The sequence below is a fragment of the Acomys minous genome (assembly GCF_964271855.1).
Source record: "Acomys minous genome assembly, chromosome: 4".
Lineage (NCBI taxonomy): Eukaryota > Metazoa > Chordata > Mammalia > Rodentia > Muridae > Acomys > Acomys minous.
Window position 1 is genome coordinate 15,249,713 of NC_140486.1, and position 22,455 is coordinate 15,272,167.

At 41.1% G+C, this 22,455-nt stretch overlaps 1 long non-coding RNA gene across 1 annotated transcript in view; it reads left to right on the plus strand.

Moving 5' to 3' along the window:
• LOC311597021 overlaps positions 1–22,455 on the plus strand; it is a 323,741-nt gene that overhangs the window by 280,470 nt on the left and 20,816 nt on the right. The window contains exon 5 of the long non-coding RNA XR_014779063.1: positions 21,519–21,605. This is a non-coding gene — a long non-coding RNA (uncharacterized lncRNA). The remainder of the gene's footprint in view (positions 1–21,518; positions 21,606–22,455) is intronic.

The following is a 22,455-nucleotide window of genomic DNA, read 5'->3' on the forward strand; positions in this document are numbered from 1 at the left end:
CACAGTATTTATTGTTATTACTGTTGTGTACGTATGACATTTGGTTACTTCAGTTTGGTTCTGTTCATGTTTTCTCTAATTTTTGTTGTTAGGTAATTGTCATTTTACCTTAAACTGTTTCATGTTGAGCTTTTGTGGCTAGACACATAACTTGGAATAGCACCTGTGGTAAACTGAGCTGCTAGTTCACACCCAAAAGTCATGGTATATAGTATGGTGATATTAGTAAGTGCCATGGAGTTTTCAGTAGATCATCTCTTGTGGCTGCTGCCTGTCTTTTGAAAAAGTGCTTCATTCTTCAGGGAGCAGAAGAGGATAAGAACGTGGACTTACAGCAACCACAGATTGTAAACACCCTTGAAATCCAGGTAAAGAAGCTTGACTTGGCAGGAAACAGATCTATTTGACCAGGATTGTGACCCGGTCAGGACTGATCTTACGGAGCTATCACTATAGTTACATGCAAGACGGATTACAGAGTGGAGGAGCTGGGCAATGGTGGACTGGATACTTTCACTAAAATAATCCATTTGTTCAATGTCTGAAATAACTGCAAAGTGGAAAAAGCATTTTCTTTGAAGCCTCAAGGAACCAAAAAAGTAGTTAGAATCTATCGGCTAAAATCTTACTAGAGATGAGAGACTGGGAAGAGATCAGTGGGCGCCACTGTGTTCGTGAGGGCATCAGGTGAACTTGAAGAGACACTTCTGTGGGCTGTTTTCCCTTTGGGCTTTCAGCTCATTTCTGTCTCTATTTGAGAAGCACCAAGTGTCTTCTTTTCCAGCCTCCCCTGCTAGCTGAGTTCCACAGGCTGTGACAGCAGGTAGCACTATTTGAAGAGTGGAAGGAACAAATGAGACTACCAAAAGTAGCTCAGGCCAAGAAGGCAAAGATCTGTCCAAATATTAGTCAGACTCAGACACTAGCTGCTGATAACGGCATCTGCAGAGTTAATGGGACGGTATTTTCTAAGGGTCCTGTTGCATTTGCAATGTGTCATAACTCCTTCTGGAGTGACTACCCCTATGCTGCTAAGTAGATCTACTTCCTTCTAAAAATCACTAATAGCCTAAAATTATATCTGTAACCCACATGCAGAGTGTCTAATAAGTGTTGTCTGAATATACAATTAAAAATCAGATTCGAGCATTTGGTTCCTGGTTTATTCACTGTGCAGGCCACACATGATGATGACTTTTTTAATACCCAGTTTTGCTTTGCTTTGAGCTGACTAAGCCACCACTACCCCTAAATTCCACATGTGCTTCTCCCCTCTGCAAGTCAGACAATATCTATTTTTCCTGTTGTTTCAGGAGATACTTCGTGGTTCCTGTGGGATGTTCCTGTCCCACCCAGTCAGTAAACCTGACTTTGTAGGTTTGTCTTTGGTGGCTCTCAAGTGTGTTGCCAGAAGTAGAAGGGACCGTTTTTCTGCTTCTGACATTGACTGACTGCAGGTACTTTGCTGTTGGTTTCTTTGTACCCAGCGGTTAGCTCCTGAGCATCCCACGGAAAGCAGCGGGGCAGCTTCAAGGGCAGTGGAGAAGCGGGGCCATGGTGTGTGATGGGCTCCACCCCAGGGGAATGAAACTGGCTTGTTTTCTGCTTCCACCATGGTTCCTCCAATAGTTTAACAAATAGTTCTCTAATTACAAAGTGAAATCCCCCTTTCTTAAAAATACATAGGATGGTTTCTGTTTTCTTATTGACCACTAGCTAATACATCCTTCAGAACTTCGGTACTTCTGGCAGCTTTCTAGAATCAGAGAAAACAGCCTAAAGAATCCATAACCAGGTTGAGACTTCCACCTGAGGCAGTAGGAGTTAACCAGAAATAGAATAGCTTTCGCCTGCGCTGTAGCTGGGCTTCACATCCTTGGGGCCACTGCAGAATTCCAGGCTTTGAAACTGAGCTAGGATGGTCACGGACAACCTGGTGTCTTACACTTCCTAGATAGCTAACTCACTGTCAACTTGACTGCGTAAAAAATGGCTAGGGCATTAGTGAGCCTCATCTTCGTGTGGGAAGGTGTTCTCAGAGAGAATTAATTAAGGTAGAAAGACCCACCCTGAGGGTTGGCAGCACCACCCTGCAGGCTTCAGCCTTGAGTGAATAAAAGGGGAAAGGTAGCTGGATGCAGGCTCCCCTCTGTTTCCGCTTCCAACCCTCCCGTGATGCTCCTGAGTCCAGCACCTTATTACAAAAAGCTAAAAATGAATATACAATTAAAAAGAAAAGCAAATGAAAACAAAACTCAGTGCTTTGAAAAGATTAACAAAACCAGTGGAACCTCAATAGATAAAGCAAAAAGGGCAAAAGTAAATAAATAAGAATAACAATTAAATACCTAATTATTGTCACAGTTTGCTGTACCTACAAAGCATAGCTAAAATAAAATAAGTCTTTTCTCTTTAACTTGCTCCTACTCAGGGGTTTTGGCCATTGTGATAAGGGAAGTAATCAAGTCAGTTTTTTAATAAATCATTTTTGGAAAAGTCTCATTCTATCTCCTCAAATGCTGCTTTTGTTTCTTTGCATGCGATTGCTTTCACTGCCCATTTATTCTGTGTCTCTTGTCTGTTTCTTGGTATTTTCTGTCCTTGTGTTCACACATGATTATTTCTGATAAATTCTTCTTTTTCTATTTCTGAAAGAATTTATGTAGAATTGAGTGTTAATAAACTTAATAAATGTTTGGTAAAATATCATTACCACAATCTAGGCCTAGCATTTTCTCATGATAGATTTGAAATTTTGAATTCAAATTTCTTTTATTGATATTAGGCTGGGTGGGTTTTCTTATTTAATTTATCTTAAATTAGGTCAACAATAACCTAGTGATCTATTTTACAGTATCAAATATTTTGACCTAAAGACGTTCCTTTATTAAACCTACTGTTCAAAGAATCTGTAATTATCACTCTTTAAAATTCCTGTTACTAGTGATAAGAGAATTGCACATTGCTAAAAGACCTGTGGCTACCGGCTTACCTCCACAGACTCCAGCCAATCCCAGCTGGAGTCACATAGCTACAGACAGGATTCCTCTAGAAACTTTCTAAGGAGCCTGCAAGCTGCCTCAGGGTCACTGCCATATTGTATGGATGGCAGAGTCCTGCATGCAGGCTGTTTCTGCAAAATAAATGCTCTTTGTTTTTATATACTATTTGTGTCCGGGGTCTTTCTTCAGTGATTTTTCAGACCCTTATAATCATTTATAACTTTTATTTAGTTAATTATTATTTTTATTCATTTGTTTTTGTTGCTTTTGCTTTATCTATTGATGTTCACCAGTCTTGTTAATTTTTTCCAAAGGACTTGGTTTTGCTTTGATTTGCTTTTCTTTTTAATTGTACATTCATTTTTAGCTTTTTGTCCTCTCTGCTCTTCACTGATTTGTTACCTGTGGCAGTCACTTTCATTGCCATGACAAAATACCTGAAATAAACACTTAAGGGAGGAAAGATATACTTTGGGGCATAGTTGCAGAGATTCCTGACTCACTCACTCAGTGACACAGAATGTCACGGCAGGGCATGCATGGTAAAGGGAACCTGCCTTCTCATTCACCAAGGGAGGCAGAGAGAACAAGAGGAAGGTCCGGGGACAAAACAGTGCTCTTCAGTGCATGCTTTAGTGACGGATTTTCTCCAGTCAGGCCTGTCTTCTAATGGCAGGTACATCCATGAGGTCATCAATGAACTCACCCATTGATAAAGTCAGTGTCCTGATGATGTGATCACTTCTCCATAGTGCCACTGACTAGAGAGCAGGTCACCAGCACATGTGCCTTTGGAGGCCCACTTTGTATCTATAGTATAAGATAATTCTTTGAGGTTAATGTGTCCTTGGGTTTTCATTTGTCTTTATGAGATCTCCAATTGTTGATTTTATATCTTATTTTTTACTCTAGATATTTAAATATATTCATTCATATAACTGACCTAGCTGTTCCATAAGTTTGGTAAGAATGATAAACTCATGATTCAGTTAAACCATGTTAATATTTTTTCTTGTGAATTCTTTATTGACCAATGACTTTCTTAAAAGCATGTTTCAGCCAGGCTGTGGTGGTGCACATCTTTAGTCCCAGCACTCAGGAGACAGAGGCAGGCAGACCCTTGTGAGTTTGAGGCCAGCCTGGTTTACAGAGTGAGTTCCAGGATAGTCAAGGCTACACAGAGAAACCCTACCTTGACAAAACAAAAACAAAACAAAACTAAACTAAACTAAAGTATCTTGCTTAATTTATATAAGTATTTCCTCAATCATTTTATTTGTGTTGACTGTGAAGTCCCATTGTGATCAAATTGTATACTTTGTATTATTTCAGTCATATTCTTTTATTGAGATGTATTTTATGGCCAAGCATATACTATCTATTTCTGTGGATGTAAACTGTTTTACCATGAATATCTTTAGATGATATATCCTTGCCCTTGTTGGTATCAATATTCCATAAATAGCCATTAAGCTAAGATGTTTGACAGTGTATCTTGGAAAGGTTGTAGTTTGCTGATGCTACAGTTGTTTTAGTAATTTAACTATGATCACAGAAATATCCATTTTTAAAATTCTGTCAGTTTCTTTTCATGCATTGTCTTTTTATTAAAGGCACACACATTTAAATTGTTATAATTCCTTAGTGAGATGCTAATTTTAATATAAGAATCATTACTCATGTGTCTGGTGACATTTTTCTTTTGTTTTATTTGATATCAGTTATTATTCCCATATTTTCATATTTTCTGCTGACTTGTTGTGTGTGTATGATGGGTTTTTGTTGCTTTTATTTGATGCTGATGGTCAAACCCAGGACCACAAATATGTTAGGAAAACTACTGCTGTTGAGCTATATTCCCAGACCAATACATGTGTTCCTCCCTTCTGTTTATGTTTATTCTATCTGTATATATATAAAGTCACATGTAGAGAACTTATAGTTCAATTTTTTATTTTTTAGTCAGCATTGACAATTTATTTTCATTGTAGTTTTTAGTTTATTATTAGCTCACCAGGTACCAATATAGGTGTATTTTAGTTTAAAATTAATTATTTTTTCTTTTGTTTTCTTCCCTCCAACCCTTCTTTCTTACCCACTTCCCATTGTTAGAATATAGCATAGAATTCTATTTTGCTTTTTCTATTTTCTACATTCCCTTGCATTTAAAAATTGCTACTGTAAGATTATAATTTCGATAGTCCACTTAAGGCTGAAATTATGCCATTTATCAAACAATACAGAAGCCTTCCTAGTGGTCTGAGAGTCTAGCGCAATGATAGCATGCTGGCATAGCATACACGAGGCCCTAGTTTCAGTCGGCAGCAGGGAATCAGTTAGTAAAATCCTTGGAAGCTCTAATTCTAGGACTCAGTTCTACTCTTCAGTCCTACAGTATTTATTTGCTTCTTTCGTAGCAGTTTTACTGATGGTCCTAGACTTGCTGTCTTTGCATGCAATGCAGCCTATATTGAGTGCTTCACTGAGAGCAGTTAGACTGCTTTAAGGCCTTATTTGTCAGTTTCCACATTGCAGGGTCAGGATCAGTCCCACTTGGCTTTAGTTCCCTCTGGGAATGGGTTCCATCTGTTGGAATCCCTTACATGCTGGATAAGTTTAGATTATGTGCTTAATATTGTGAATGTAATCTTCCCCAGGTCCTGGTTCCCATCATTTTTATTGAATGGCTGTTATTTTCTTTGCTTTAACAAGCAGCAGCCCTGGCTGGTCCTCTATTTCCGACTCTCACACAGTGTCTAGGGAGTCTGTTGAGACCTTTTATCTTTAGCCACAAAGCTTTGAGTTATTTTCTTGCAAATGTGTAGCTCAAATAAGTTAGCAATGCTATAGACAGTGCTTGGAGACCCCATTTCTGACTTGTAATTAGTGAGCACATTAGCACTAAACTTAAAGTCACTGGGAATAAAGCCAGGATCCCCAAAGGAAAGAAATCAAAGCACTTCCAAGAGTGAGTACACATTTAAATTCTCTGTGTCCCTGTGTCTTCCATCCATCCCGCCTGTTTGATGAGTAGGGATCTGTGCCCATGTGAGGCTGTCTTGTGGCACTGACCTTGTCCCTAAGTCTGTGTCTGAGCGTGTCTTTGTGTCCATGTGAGTCTGTCTCTAACTAAGGCCTTTACTCTCTATTGAGCAGCACAGACAACATCACATAGATAAGGAATGAGGGACACTTTACAGGCATCTTTAATGGAGTTTGACAACGGATTAAGTCACTGACCCCAACTGACCCAGATTAACAAACGATACTTCAAAAAACTGTTGTGCTCAGCATTTATGGTCAATGCTCATTTTGTAAGATTGCTTTCGATCTCTATTTGCTGTTTTCATCAAATGATTATCATAGCGCATGTGCACACACACACACACACACACACACACACACACACACACACGTGCATTACTCTGGGTCAAGGGCATGGACTTATCATTACAGCTATGCATTAGCTTAGGTTGTAAAAGTTGATTACCTGCAAAATCCAAGGCAAAGAAGATTGCTTGTTACAGGGTTCTCTTAAAGGCAGGTTAAGCAGGCTGAGTGCGCAGTAGTGTAGCAGTAGTCATAAGTCTTAAGTGACCGTGAAGTGTATTATTATGTCTGACTCTGTGTTTGTGTGTTGCCGGGTGGGGGAGGTGTCCAGCAAAAGTCCAGTCTCCTACAATATAAGAGATATTTTTATCATAACGCTTTGCCACACTGGACTTTTATCTTTCAATATTATTCTGATTATCATTGACAATCAGAATATTCTAAATTATTTTTGGAGCTCTCCTGCATAGAAAACTTTTGGTGTGTAGGGGGCGTCTTCCCACCCCAATGTTAGAGGGCTGTGGAAATGGGCCTTTCATCTACTTATCCCCAGCATTCACCTGGCCAGTAAGAGACCTTGCCATTAGGCTTTTATCACTGCTTTGGTCGGGGCAGCAGTGGTGGTTTTTGCAGAAGCATAGAACACAAGATGGGGCTTTGGTAGAATTGGGCAGATGTGTTCAGGACACAGTGTTCGTGAAGAGCAGACATTTAGTTTCCTCGTTCTGGGTTGTGAACTTGTTTAGATCTGGAATGAACTATAGCCCAGAAATGGAGGACACACCTGATCCAGATTGTGAGGAAGGAAGATGCAGGCTTTTGATCTGGATCTTGAGGTGGGATGACACATGCCTTTGGTCCAGACCTTGAGGTGTAGTGGCCATGCTTATAAAGATCTACAATAAAGAGAAATTAAAGAAAAGCTTAGGTCCAGATGTGGTGGTAAACACCTTTAGTCCCAGCACTCAGGAGACAGAGGCAGGCAGATCTCCGAGATGAAGACTTAGCCTGGTCTACAGAGCAAGGTCTAGGACAGCTAAGCTTAGGCAGTGAAGGAAACCATAGAAAACAGAAAGCTGGTGAAGAAGTAATTGAATGAGGGGGCCATGTTCCAGCCCCAGCAATCAGCAGGACTTGGCAGCTTCAGCCACGGGGTTCTGGCGTTAGAATCAAAGGTGGAATTTCCCTCTGCAATTAAGGAAATCCTCTGAGGCCAGGTGTGTGGCAGGGGTGTAGCTGCATGGAGGCCCAGAGAAGCTGTTATGTGAAAGGGGTTATGGAATTTCTTTCCCCAATTAAGGAAAGCTGCTGAGGACGGATGTTTGGTAGGAGTTTCCCTCTATGGAGGCCTAGAGAGGCTACTGCAGGAAGCTGTGAAGGTGAAACCCATATTGCCTTGGAGACCCCAAGATGTTGGAGATGCCAGAGCTGTGGGATACCTGCTGAGGAGAGCTGCTAGCAGGGAGTGGAACCAGCCCAAGAGAGAGAAGTGTGTTGCAGTTAACAAAGCTGAAAGGAATTGGGCATCTGAAAAGTGTTTTGATGTTAGACACGGAGATGCAGAATCTGAAGTTTTCCCAGCTGGCTTTCGGTTTTGTTTTGGTCCAGTATTTTCTCACTATGTTTCCTTCCCTATGTTTTAGAATGGGAAAGAATATCCTGCACACATTGGAAATATGTGATCTGCTTTTTTATTTTGATTTTTATAGGGGATTACAGTTAAGAGATTGCATGAATCTCAGAAGAAACTTTTAAACAGTGTTGAGACTGTGATAGACTATGAGGACTTTTGAAGTTGGACTAAATGCATTATGCATTGTGTTATGACTACAAGCCTGTGGAGGTCAGGAGGTAGAATGCAGTGGTTTAAATAAGTATGGCCCCCATAGACTTGTGCGTTTGAACCCTTGGCTTATAGGGAGTGGCACTAATAGGAGGTGTGGCCTTGTTGGAAGAAGTGTGTCACTGTGAAGGCAGGCTTTAAGGTCTCACATATGTACTCAAGGTATACCCAGTGTACAAGATAGTGTCCTTCTGCTGCCTATGGATAGAGATACAGAGCTCTTGCGTCTTACAGAGCCACGTGTTCCTGCACACTGCCGTTGTGATAATAGACTGAACCTCTGAAACTGTAAGCCAGCTGCAAATTAAATGTTTTCATGTATAAGAGTTGCCTTGGTCATGGTGTCACTTCACAGCAACCAAACCCAAACTAAGACACCCACCCCAACTCCTCCTAGAGCCTCACCTCCTTACTCACTCAACTTCGTGTTCTTTTTCTCTCTTAAAAAACAAAGCACAAGTATACGAAAACGCTATTATAATCCAAGTAATCTACTTTGTGTTTGTTGTACATGGAGCCCAGAGGTTTTGCAGACATTTAATTATCCATCAGGGATAACCACATATTTGATTTTCCAGTCAATCTGTACATGTTCCATGGTTTAATTTTCATTTTTTTTCCACTTTGATCCTACACCCTCGTCTTACACCCAGTCATCCTGCAGGCTCTGCCCGACTCCACTACTCTTGTCCTTTCAGCATCTTTAGCTGCAGCTGCTTGAGGTCTTTCCGGGTTGTCTTTCTTTCAAATTTGTATAGTTTCTTGCATTACGTCCACATTTTACTATTCTATTTTGTCTTCACTACATTAAGTTTCCACCACTTTTGATACTCTTTTAACTTTGCCCTACTATATTAAGGGTCTTTCAAATGGTGGTTTGTATGAGAATGTTCTCCACAGTTGCAAATGTTAGGATATTTAGTTCCCCATCAGTGGTGCTGTTTGACTGGTTTTAGGAGGCGTGGCCTTGAAGGAGGAAGTGTGTTACTGGGGTTGGGCTTTGAGATCTTAAAGCCCTGGGGCATTTTCAGTGTGTTCTCTCAGCTTCCTGCTTGTGGTTCAGGTTGTGAGCGCTCAGCTTTCTACCCCAGCTGTCTGTCATGCCTGTCACTATGCCATGTTAAACTCTTATCCCTCTGAAAGTATAAGCCCGAGTAAAATCCCTTCTATAAATTACTGTGGCCCTGGTATTTTATCACAATAATGGGAAAATTCCTAATACACGTCCTAACTGTGATGCTCAGCCTTCTTTCTGAGCCACTTGGACAACTATACACTTTCTCATTTGAGATTTGTGTTCTGTTGGATGGTATCTGTTTATGAGCCAATATCCTTGCTGTATTGTTAGATTTTCAACAACGTGGTTGACTTGTTTTATTCTGTTTTCAGAACCTTGCATATAACCAATAATTATATACCATTTGCTGAACAAATCAATGAATGACTTTTATTTGTTCATTAACTGTTCAATGATTGTTCATTAATGAATTAGGAAGACCTTTGTGAATAGGAAGTGAGAAGAAGGAAATAAAATGGAAAGAAAGAACAGATAAGGGTATTGCAAAATGTTGGCTCTATGGTATCTAGTTTCCTCATTCTAGCATTCAACATAAGTTTATTTGATATATTTATAGTTTATTACAGAGCTTCTATCACTACAAAGTAATCTTATCATGGACAAGACCATTTTATCTGGTTTGCTCAATGTCCTCTCTTGATTAAGAACTGTGCCTGGCACATAAGCGTTCTTCAGTAAGTGATTTTTAAAAAAGATTCTCACTTAACTTTCTTAGTAAACCCATAAATGAAGGTTGATATTATTATTAGATTATTGTGAGAAAACAGAGGCTCAGAGAGCTGATAAGTGGCCAGTCCAGGTTCACTAGATAGCAGGTGAAAAGCCCCAAATGCAAATCCACACCTTTAGTGTCAAAGCTGACTTCATTCCCATTGTACATTTGTGTGTGTGTGAGTTTTATACCACTTTCCAACACTACAAATGGCCAGTCATGAGGATCCAGGAGAAAGCAAATATTGCCAATCTCAGGTGGCTTTGCACTTTATGAAAGGAAAGGGGCTCCACAAAGCTAATGTGAGTGGCTTAGAAACTGGGGATGAACATCATTTAGTTATGGAAACTATCAGTCAGAAAAATGAGAACTACAGCTTTTGTTGACTTCCAGCAGCCTGCAGACTCACTGAGGCTATCTTTCCTTTGTTTAGTATTCAGCAATGAGTATTTTATTCATTCATTCTCAGAGGTTTCTGGGCTTGATGTATCATAAACCAGAGTAGATTATTGAGATTGTAAAATGTACTCATCTTGAGATTTATTCAATGTGATATAGAAGAAAGATAACACAGACATTTGCCTTACACAGTATTTCTGTTAGCTTGTGTTATACAAAGTCACATCATGCAACAGGCTCATTTGCAAAGCCTTGTCCCTGGCAGGGAGAATGGACAGGCTCCAAGGCCTCTTCACAGAGCACAGAGAAAGACTCTTCTGATCAGCCAGTTGGATGAAACGATCTTTGAAAGAAGCCAGAAATACTTTTTAGTTTTGCGGGAGGGTTTTTTTCAGTGCAGCAGCATCCTAGAAATTCTGCATCATGTGAGGTGGACGCTCCCTTCATGCTCACACAACTGTAGAGAGGACTTCACTGCCATTCTGAGCAGATGTGCTGCCTGGTGAAAGGATGTGCTGCTAAATGACCTGCTCACTCTTCCTTCCACTTTTCAAACTCTTCTCATTTTTAGGGTCCATCTTCCTTTGTTGGCATTTTAATGCCTCATGCCTTAATGAAATAGCCCACTGAGAAAATGAGAAGATCTGGCTATTCCCACAGGAGCACTGACCCATTAGGACACACTTCTCCAAGTAATGTGAGCCACACCCCCATGAGCCTGAAAGCCTATCTTCCTGAAGCTATTGTGCACAAGTGCTGATCCGAGTGGTTGGCTGCAATCAACAGTCTTTTGACTATAGCTTTCCATCAAACAAGATGGCTGCAAGTTCTGTGGACTTGAGAATCTGTCCATTTTGAACACATAGGAACAAGCTCTGCATTGAGCTAGCATGTTAAGTAGCCAAGTGCAATGACTTGAATGGTAGACCATAAATATATGTCCAAAGATTTTGCTTCAAGTACAATATATGCCCTCTGTGGTACCATTGTGAACCCTTGAAGGGAAGAAGCAGATCCCTGCGCTGCTGCTTTCACTTCTATGGCTCTCAGGGGACAGGGACGTCGGCTTCTTGTTGGTCTATATATATGAATTAAGTGTTACGTCTAGCTTCCTGGCCTTTCAGTTAAACCTGATGTTCCAGGCCTTATTTCACTCTGGGAAATGACAGAGAATTGATCTTAGATTTAGCTCCATCTAAGAAAGGCCTCATTGTGTGGCCAGCAAAGCTGTTGGCTAAAACACAAACTCACAGTCACTCTACTCATTGAATAACTCACTAGAACTTTGCTTGACCTTCCATTGGGCATAGGCTTTCTGTAGACTTCTTACTGCATTTTAGAACCAGAAACCGGCCCGACCTCACATTTGCAATGGCATTTCTTCACATTTTTAGCTCTCTTCAAGGTTGGGGCTTATGAAAGAGATCAGGATATAGATAATGGGCATTTCACAGACACTTGAGTTGTACTTTTGGGAGTGGAAATGTGGGTAATTCTGAGTGAGTGAGTGGCCTCTGAGCTTTGCCAATTTTATCATAAATGTAACAAGGGGTTGTGATGCTAAAGAAAAGATGGGACTCAGATTCAGGATTCAGGGTTTATGGTTGCTAGGATACTACTATCTTTTGAAGTTATTAAGATACAAAACTTACTTCCTGCTTTTTAAAAGTTCTTCTTCGATACTTTATAACACATACACACACACACACCACCACCACCACCAACAACAACAACAGCTTGGGGTGTGGTGAGGTGGGGAAGAATAGTTGTGCTTGCTGTGGGTTTGGAGAAATGGAGTATTTACACGTGACCTCAGGGGAGCTTTTCTCTAGACACAGTGTGTCATGACATTTGCATAGCCTGGGTTTCAGAAGAAATTACAGATTCAAGAGAGAGTCTGGAATGGGGCTCAGAGTATATGGTATTAAGCATTTTAAAACAAATTTTATACATAGTTTAAGCATGTGTGTATAACTGAACCTTTTAAAAACTCTTGACATACTATTATCCCAAGAATAAGTAGTTAAAGAATCACTGTATGTAATGGGTTGAAACTGTGTCCCCTAAAAGACATGCTGATGTCTTGACCTGTGATTTTCATAAATATGTTCTTTTTGGAAAACAGAATCTTTGCAGATGTAATCAAGTGCAAATGAGGTCACGTTTGTTTAGGCTGGGACTTTATATCCAATACAAGAGCTGTCCTGGTCAAGGAGGAAAGTTACACACAGAGACAGTCACATGAAGAGACACGGGGAACACCAAGTGACCATCGGTACAGGGACTGGCCAAGTCTCGTAAGAAAAATTCTGCCTGCTGTCATCATAGAATCTATGGGTGAGGCACGTGACAGTGACAGGTTCTTCCTCACAGCCCTTAAAAGGGAACAATCTTGTGACCACTTTTTTCTTTTCTTTTCTTTTCTTTTTCTTTTTTTTGGCTAGTAAGCCTTCTGAACCACAAAGTAATGTATTTCTTTCATTTCAAGATGTTCAGTTTATGGTACGTCATCAGGCAGCCCTAGAAAACAGAATATAGTGCCCTGCTCAGCCTGTTTTGAGGTGAAATGATGAAACATCTGAGGCCAGGAACTTTATAAGGAAGTTAATTTGGTTCACGGTTCTGGTGGTTGGGAGGCCCCAGACAGTGAGATTTCTGAAGGACCGCTGGCTTGGTCACAACACAGCAGAGAAGTGCAAAGGAAGCTTGCCATGTGCAGAGGGAGCACGAGTGTGAGCAAGGAAACGGGAGGCTGGGGAATAGCCCGACCTGCTCTTTCAGTAACATCCTGCTCCAGTGAACAAAGCCCATCCCAGGCCACAGGAACAGTGTTAGTCTGTTCATGAAGAAGGCATTCTCATGACCCACCTTTTATGAGCCCTGCCCCTTAGGGTCACTCCATCATGGGGACCAACTTTCTATTATGTGGCCTTTTAGGCAGCAAACCATATAGAACCATCACAGTACCTTCCATTTATAGCCAAAGGCCATTTGTTAGCAACCAGCTTTCATTTCTCTATTACTATTTCAGAGCTATGGCTTTAGCGTGATGTAGAGTATAATATGGTTTGCACATATGTCCAACACTGGAGAGCATATTCTGGTTTTCTCTTCTCAGAAATGCTAGGCCTAAACTTGATCCAAAGGTTCCCTTTGCAGACTTTCTGACCTTGGTACCTGGCTGAGCTAAACTTCTAGGAACAATGTTCATTAAAAAAAAAAAAAAAAAAAAAAGGAATCAGAGAGTTGAAGAGGGACCAGTTTCAAGGATTGCCTTCTAGAAACTGAGTATCATTGAGTACAGGTGCTGTTGGTCACACCATGAGGGGTCAGGACCTGACTAGAGAGTCTGGCTATGTAGAGGGTTCGCCCTGCGCACAGAGGATGGGGTGCATATGAATCCTTTCTAGATATGCCTCCCTCAGGAGTCCAGGAAACTTGATTATCACAGCCCTATTTTTTTAAAATTAATTTTAAGTTAACACACCGGGTAATGGCTCTCACTGTGGAAGCTGGCTGTCTTCTTCCCCAGTGTTCTCCACTTCTGCTTTCAAGTCCCATGTAGTCCATTACTCTCACCACTACCATAAGATCTCTTATTTCACTTTCATGAGCATTCTTGTTTTATAAGCTGTATGCACACACACACACACACACACACACACACACACACACACACACACGTGTGTACAGGACAAATGTAATTCCATTTATTTAATTTTTTTCCTTTCTCATTTTTGTGTGTATGGTGTGCATGTTTACTCATGCATGTGTGAGTATATATATATACTCTCACACACACACACACACACACACACACACATATATATAATGTGTATGTGTGGGTAAGCCCATGGTTAATGTGAGGAATCATCCTTATTCACTGAGGCAGGGGCTCTCAATCAAACCAAGATCTCACGGATATGGTTAGTCTTGCTAGCCGCTGTGCACTGCTGTCTCCATCTTTCAAGGCTGGAATTAAAGCTGAACCACCACACCTAGCTAGTATTTATATGGTTTCTGGGGATCTGAACTCCACACCTCAAGCTTGCATGGCAAGCACCTTAGCCACTGAGCCATTTCCCCAGTCCCTGTAATGTTAAAGTTAGGTCTTGCATGTTTGTGTTTCTGAGTTTAGCTTATTTGCCTTGACATGATGCTTTGTAGTTTCACCCATTTTCATGCAAATGCCCTGATATCCATTTGCTTTCTATGTGTATAAACTTCATATGTGTGTGTATACCATATTTTCCACATACTTTGATCTACAGATGGAGACCTAGGTTGATTCCGTTTCCAGCAATAAACGTGGTTGTGCAAACTATATGGACTGTTGGGAATGCCACATCTCTTTCACGAGCAGGTGGCAGGTTGCCTCAGGGGCTCCCATTGCCAGACTTGAGGGGTGACTTGGCATACTTTCTCATTCTCCCTCAGAAAAGCAGCCCCTGGCTACCAGTGGTTGTATACTGTTGTACTAACACAGTGTGCTGGGTTTTGTTTCCTTATTTTGCCCTTTTCTTTTTGCAAATGTTCCTTAAAGGAAGGGTTTGGCAGGGAGCTTGAGCCACACCGTGATGGAGACTATAACAGCCTTGTCCCAGTGACTGATTAAACAGGACTGGCAACACAGAATAGAGCCTCAAAATTCCTTGGCTCAGCTTGTCCTCAGGGTTGGGCTGGCTAGTGAGTGGAGCTCCAGGATTATGGCTCAGCTCTTGTGTGGCCTGTTGCCCCAGTTTGGGGCATTCTCCAGCCTTGAGAGCACCTTGGAAAGCAGTGCAAAGTTCAGAGGCATCCGTGCTGAGTAGACCAAGGGGCTTTTGATTGCTGTTATTGATAATTCAGCTGAGGGATGGCGATTCTGCAGAATGTAGGTAGAAGGTGTGCTTAGGTCAGCGGCTGGTAAGAAATAGAAGTTAGCTCCCAGATGTTTGGGCCCAAGCTTTCCAAAATGAGAACAAATTGTGACTTGGAGGTTCTGCTGGTATGTTGTTCTCATCAGCAGGTAGGCAGGGAAAGTGACTAAGCATGCTCGCTTTCTCTGTCTGTCTTTTTTTCTCTGTCTGTCTGTCTGTCTGTCTGTCTGTCTCTCTCCCTGCTCCTCTCTTTCTCTGTCTCTCTGTCTGTCTCTGTCTCTCCTTCCTCTCTCTTCTCTCTCTCTCTCTCTCTCTCTCTCTCTCTCTCTCTCTCTCTCTCTCTCTCTCTCTCTGACATCACTCTTCTTGGCTAACAATAGACAGGTGGAAGTAGGTCCTTCATTTGTGAAATTAGGAGGGAGAAGATAATCTCTAAATTAACTCCCAGTTGGATCCATTTTATTAACTTTCCCTTGCATGTCTTCTTCTCTGGGATTACGCTGACCATCCTTGGCAATGTGTGCATTTCTTCTCTAAATATAAGTACATGAGAAGTTGAACAGGAAACTAGCTTCATACCAGATTTACCTGAGGCTACTCTTAGATATGGGGATGTGAGCCAGTGACTTAGACCTATGGGACTCCCATCCCCCTTCCCAATGTCAACGCAGTTGGCTGCTTTCTTTCTTATCTGAGCCAGTCCTCTTATGTTTCAGACCACAGTCTGCGTGGGCCTCTAGTAATTACATGTCCAGTACTAGTGCTGACCCTGTGACTTCATGGTGAGTATACAGGCCCAAAGTCTTGGTGTCCACACAGTATTTTCCATTCTGTGGTAGCAAGGCCTGGGCTCTGCTGGATACTTTTTGCCAGCTGTTCACACCTTCCCAGGGCTAGGATCGTCTGTCTATCCTGACTTCCTCCTCAGACCAGAAGTACATTTTGCAGGGCGTAGGGGGGGGGCGGGGCTTGGGGTGATGGAAAATTGTTTTCTGTGACGAGTGGCCATCAGGATAGTTTATTAAACTGGGAGTCCTGTCCACTAACAGGAGTAGGTGTGGGTAGACGAGTGAGGGTAGTCAGTCTCTGCCCACAGCACTGTAGTAAGCAGCAGGCTGGGATCTAACGGTGGTGTCTATACCAAGGGCAGATAGGAAGGGCTGCTCTGGTTGGAGGAGCACAGGCAGGACTCCGGCTCCAGCGAAAGTGGAAGAGAGAAGTAGCCTAGGAGCCACAGGCAAGAGACTAAGATTTGAAGCATTTCAAGACTGAGCCCAAGCATTACTTTTCAGTTAGGTCATAGGATGACAGCTTTAGGAACCCAGCTACAAGATGAGACTGGCTTAGTAGCTGTTGGGGTGGAATTGACTCTTCAAATGTATATAAAAGTCTCAGCCCAGACTCTCTGAATGTGACCTTTTTGAGACTAATGTAGCTGCAGATTTCACCAAGTTAAGGTTATATTCGATTAGGATGGGCCTGAAATCCAGTATGACTGATGAATTGCCTTCTAGGAAAAGCGGAATCTGGACGAGGATCCTCTAGGAGGAAGGTCACATGAGGATAGAGACAAAGGCTGTAACCATGTGCTTGCTAGCTAAGGGATACCAACTGTTGCTGTGGACCACCAGAAGCTAGCGAAAGATGTGGAACAATTTGTCCCTCATAACCCCAGACTTCTGGCCTCCAGAATTGTTAGAGAATAAACTTCTTTTCTTAAATCATCCATTTTGTGGTAGTTACAGCATCCCCAAGAAACCAATACAGTAACTAGGCTAGTCTAATGTTAAATTACTATAATGCTATTTCTTCTTCCTTTTTGGGGAGTGAGGGATAGGATAGTTTTAAAAGTCAGGCAAAGGACTAAGCCAAAAGACATGATCAGCTTCACATGTTAGAGAAATAATTCATAACTCATATGTATAGCTATAAGGCATATGTTGTTCACTTCATAGTTACCACAAAGAGACAGGAATGACAGCAAGCAGTAGTGAAAAGGGCCCATGGTGAAAACTACAAGTTACCCACGTGCTACAGTAAGAATGGATGCTAAGGTGGTAAGAGGGTGTGAGGGTTAAAGCAGTGAAGCATGGCACTATTTACAACTTAATATGAAATAATTAAACATACTCAATAAGAGGCAAACAGGTTCTAAGAAACAAGGCTAGCAGTGTTGAGTCAGCTGGCTAGCTTCCACGAGACCTTTCCCCTTTGGGAAACATGCTGGTAAGGTTGTTTATTACATAATCTTGTTTTTAATACAGTGCTGCTAATTATGATAGATTGCTATATGTAAGGACCACTTCTAATGAGTCTTCCCCATTTAGGGGAAGAACCCAGATCATCCTATAGAGATAACCATGAAAACTGCAGCGGTGAGAACAAAGATAGCGTATTATAGTCAACAGCATCTGCGATACTTGCAAAGGTCAGAGGTAGATAAAATGCAGCCAGTAGCTAATGACTAGAGGATAGTCAAGGTCAGCAACTCACAAAGCCAGAGAGCTTAGCATAATTAATAGTTAGCAAGACGCCCACAAGGTCCAAGGGTAATAAAGCTGGCCAAGTGACTAACAGCTAGCAGACAGTCAAGGTCAATAACTAACAAAGCCAGAGTCAGGGATAGCTAAAGAGGATGAGCAGTTAACCACCCTAATAGGTTGGGCTGTACATGACCATCTCCAGGGTTGGGCTAAGGGAGCAAACTTAGGTTTTATGGGTCAATCTGAGCCATGTTAGCCCAATTAATTAACCACCTTCAAGAAAGATTAACTCCATCTCTGTCTAGTTTCTGTCATACTCTTGTAAAAATCCCAGATATAGGAGTTAAACCTCTCCACACTCCTAAGAGTTTCTCTCGCTTTTCCTCAATTTCTTAATTTTCTGTAAAAATTCTTGAGAAAGCATATTTCCATGTTAATACTGCTAGGATAAACCATGTCTTTTATTTTCATTTAGGGGACAAATGAGCTTTAAACCATTGCTCCAGGTAAAACTTTGATGATTATTAGTGTCCAGCATCTGAGGTCCTTAGGTTAAACACAAGTGTGAAATATCCTATTGCTCTCAAAACCCTGTGTCAAAGACATAGTGCCAAAATAGGCTAGGGCAGTTTGATTCTCCCCTTTCAATATCCCTAGAGAGTTCGTGTCTTTCAAAGAGAGAATTCTTTTGTCCCAAACATCATCACTTAACATGTGTCCTGAGCAATAGGCTAAACATCTCTACATGATGTCTTGGGGATCCAGGCTACTCAAGGGCCCACCTATTTTATGGCCTTGGAGTTCTTTGCTATAGGATCTCAAGAAAGGATGTGTAATAATCTCCTTTACTTCCCAAAACATAGTCTGCAAGTCCACTTCCTTAACATTCTGTTAGAGAGACAGATTGCTAGCTCTACCTTGAAGCAAGTGGAATTTCTAGAAAATATAGTAGCTGGTTGTTTGTCCAGCTTCTGGCTATGATCCCAGGACAGATGACACTTGCATATCTATCATAGTAATTCACATGGTTCTCAGAGCAGTCATAATATAGAGCCCAAAGCACCCTTCAACACGTCATTGGAATTTCATAGAGTAACAGAGCAATCGATGATGCTTCCCCCAGTTTTGAATAACTGTTTGAAAGCAGACTCCAACCTTAAGTATTTGTGTAAGTTTTAGAAATTTATTAAATCCACTATTTCTTAAGTTCGAGATCTTTACAATAGTGATAATAACTTATTTATACTGTTGGTAGTTATAACTGGCATATACATACTTAGTATATAAAAGCTCATTAATAGATCTTATTTTACTCTTAATAAAATCAGTGCCACTATACTTGTCATTAATATGCTACTATCCAACTTATAATTTCTTTAAATTTGAGACCTTCTCTATAACTTGAAGTAGTTTTCTTATTCTCATAAACTTGGACTTAGCCCTTAGAGGTCATCACAGCTGATTTCTGGAGATATTGAATGGTTTTCTTTCACAGAGGTAATCACTGGCAGAGATAAACGAAACCTTAAATCTTTTCAACTGTAGCTCAGTGTTCTATCCAATTCCTTCCACAGAATTTATTGAAAATTGAGCACAGTGAAATTTTAGCTTCCAAATTGGAACTTTCTTTTTGTTTTGGTTGGGCATAACTTTTAAGTTGGTTGTCATTTTCTTGAATTTTCTGTCATTTTTAGTATCACTGTGCAGAAATTATCCTCAAATAATGAAATCTGTTGTTTCTAGATAAATTGTTTCTACTCAGTTATAAAAATGTGGCTTTAAATTCATTTCATCCTGAAAGAGAAAGAAATACTTTAAAGGGCATGAAAAATGGAGGACTTAAATGCTATACTTTAAACCAGTTTCTTTCTTCTCATTTCTCCAAAAGATTGTATTTATTTCCCTTGTGTAATTTCCCAACTATTAAGAACAACCATCATGGCCTATTGAGACTGTGCAGTTTATGCTCAGTGAATGCATTATAACAAGCCTTGGTGAAAATCCTACAGGACTCAGCAACATCATGTTGAATGGACTGAGTTTTTGATACTTGTTATTAATAATGCTACTGACTTCCAGTTCTGACTAGTCATACACTGACTATCATTGGGAATAATGAGAGAGAATTGCTCGCCTGCTGTGTGTGGGTGTTAAAACACATGACTTTCACATTAAACAATGGTATTTACTAGCCTCAGGACAGGGCTTGATGATCAGAAAATATGATCACTTTTGTCTCTTGTGCTTTAGAAGCACCTCTAATAGTTCCTTAGTGACTCAAGATGCCTAGATGAAAGCCACCTCACCTGCCTTCGCAGATACCCAGTACTCTGTGATGTGGGCATGCACTAAGGGCTCTTCAGTGAATAAGGAGATGTTGGAAGTCTGCATGCCCATCACTTGGCTGTGGCCAGCTGCAGTCTTTTATAGCATTATAGGGATGGGCATTCCAGGTTTAGGCCTAAGGATGGGGAATGAAGGTGCCTTATCCAGGGCCCTTTTCCATCTCTGTGTGTCTTCTCCCCTTTTTTGTTTCCTCTCCTCAAATTCATCAAGCTGGGTCTTTTTTACCCACTCTTTCAAGTGCCCTTCCCACATTAGAAGCAGCAAAAAAAGGGGGATATTTCTTCTTTTCTTTTTTAAAATTTTAAGTTAGAAGGCCTATGTTTCCAGTTTAACATGAGAACTCACTGGGTTATCTATGAAAGTTTGACAGTAGGTACTGATGCCAATAATACAGCTGACTTTCTCATTTTATCTAAGAGGCAATCACATGCTACCCAAAACAAGTCCTCCCCCCAAAAAAACACAAGACCAGAAAAACAAATGAACTAAACAATCCCACACAGAGTTCCTGTTTTTGCTTTTATTGTACAGTCAATACTATAAAATTTGTTTTGAGTTTTATAGCTTTGGAGATTTTAGAATGAAAAGATTGTGTTGAATAAGGCTGGACGTAGAATGAAAAGTTGGGGGTATAAGTTATAATTTATTATTTCAAGGGACAGAAAATCAACCAATACTTGTTAGGAAAAAGAAAAGGGTCATTTTACACAAGTTATCATTTAAAATGAAGCTTATATAGGGGCAGGCATGGCTGGATCAAGCAATATGATCGCTCACTTCCCATTTCTGAGCATTGCTTGCTTTCTTTTTGTATATGTCACTGGATCAAGCAATATAATCTCTCACTTCCCATTTCTGAGCGTTGCTTGCTTTCTTTTTGTAAATGTCACTGTGATAGCTTCAAAAGTTCCTTTTGTCAGTGATTTCAGTCAGGGTACTTTACATTCCGGAACTACTGAGTGAAGAAAGAGTCTTCACTGGGTCTAATCTGGTTTTCTGTACAACTTTGGGGTGCAGTGAGATACAGTCCTACTCCAAACACAATGATCAACCAGCATTACCTTATACTGGGGAGCAGATGTTTTTCATAGGTAAGAATACTTTCTGACATCACATGCTGATTGGGCAGCCCTAGCCAGAGTATAATGAAATCCTATGAAACTGAGCCCAGAGAAGCACCTTGGAAGAAACTCCAAAAATGGGAATCAGAGAGAGGGTGGGTAATCGGGATGCATCACACCCGAGCTGCTCTCAGAGAAAGTTATTAGACGGTGTTTAAAGAAATCAGGACACAGACATGAGAATGGAGTGAAGACACCTTGGCTGCAGAGGCAGGAAGACATCGTGCCAAGTCAGTAGCATGGCTCACCAGAGCAAAGGCGGTGTGAAGCTCAGGGCTCCTGCCTCGCCAGTTTATTTATTTTTTTTTTTTTCAGCAAATTTACATATGTTGTTTTGCTTTGCAGGCATTCGTCAGTATCCCCAGGAGAGATGGAGCAGAAAGACTTCAGGACCACCATCTCTTGCTCTCTTGGGTGGAGCTGACTGCTGAGGTAGACGCCCCCCCCCCTTATCTCTCCCTTTCTTCCTCACCTGTTGACTGATGCCCAAAATAGCCTCAAGGAGATTTTGCTTATGAACCAGCTTACGAGGCTGTTCCTAGACAGAGAGGTTTTGTTACAAATCCTTTGGTGTTATAATGTTAATGATGAGATCAGATATTTAGAAGGCCATATTGATAAGATTAGTAAAGGTCATTGTCAAAGTCGGAAATTAAAAATGGATGTCTAAAGAAGTGTGAGAATGAGTTCAGACAGAGGAAGAAGGTTTAGTTAAGGTCAATGTGCCTGCTTTGTGAGCTTGTGAGCTGGTGCTGGCAGCATGGACAGGGAGGACCACTGGGCTTCCAAAAGGCCGATGTTCTGTTTGTAATATGGCAGAAAACCCTAAGAGATCATGTTTGAAAAAGTATATAAATATTTATTTGTTGCACATCACATTCTCTCTCACTCACACACACAGACACAGAGAGAGTGTGCTGAGTGTGCATGTGTGTGTGAGTATGTGTGTGAGAAGGGAAGTGTATATGTGAGTGTGTGTGTGGTAGTCTTTCAAGAATAATTTAATCTTTAGATCTCTGAGTCCTGTTTTACTCAGGGTGGGGTGTCACAGTGTGGTGAACCTGTTCATATTGTTGCCCACATCCTGTGGCGTGGCAAGCACACAGAATACACACACAGGACTGCACAGTGCAGGAGCTCTGTGTCCCCATCTGCTTTGGACAGGGTTTGGAGGAGTCCTGGGAGGCTCTTGGTAGATTTCTCTGAGCTAAACTCCTTAGTTTGTTTGGAGAACAATGGAGATTCAGGACCCAGCGTGACACTTGCACAACAATTTATTTTT